General features: G+C 71.0%; 1 protein-coding gene across 1 annotated transcript in view; it reads right to left on the reverse strand.

Annotated features, from left to right (window-relative positions):
- LOC119334438 (protein DETOXIFICATION 16-like) overlaps positions 1-513 on the reverse strand; it is a 23,682-nt gene that overhangs the window by 21,409 nt on the left and 1,760 nt on the right. The gene's annotated exons all lie outside the window — the stretch shown is intronic.

Genomic DNA, 513 nt, shown 5'->3' on the forward strand with positions numbered 1-513 from the left:
AAGACGGCCGCTGCGGCCCGTCAGATCGGGGGTCTCGCCGGCCGCGGCAAGGCGGAAGGCCGCCATCACCTCCCAATAGTCCTTCCCGCGCCAAAACCGCTTTCGGCCTTCGATGTTGTGCCGGCCGCCGCTGTGGTTGCGGAGCTCCTCCTCCGTCGCGCCGGGACCCAACGTCGCAAAGCCCTCCGCGTCGATCTTCCAGTTGCGCGGTAGACGGCAGCCCGGCGGCACGGGGAGGCAGTAGTGGTGGAGCTCCTCCGTCTCCGGCCCTCCGATGCTCGTCGGCCATGCGCCGGGGGCGTCGTCGGCGGCGCCGCCACCGGTGCTGCTGCTGCCGCCGAAGAAAGCCATCGGGTGCGGGAGGTGGCGTGGAGGTGGAGGGTGCGGGAGGTGCGGGAGGTGGCGGAAGAAAGCCATCGGGCCGGTGCCGTTTTATAGCGGGGGGAGGGAGGGAGGCGGGCAGGCGGCGCCGTGGTTATTAACGCCGGCGCGTTAATGCGCTTGGCAGGCGAG

Source organism: Triticum dicoccoides, chromosome 7A, assembly GCF_002162155.2.
Source record: "Triticum dicoccoides isolate Atlit2015 ecotype Zavitan chromosome 7A, WEW_v2.0, whole genome shotgun sequence".
NCBI lineage: Eukaryota > Viridiplantae > Streptophyta > Magnoliopsida > Poales > Poaceae > Triticum > Triticum dicoccoides.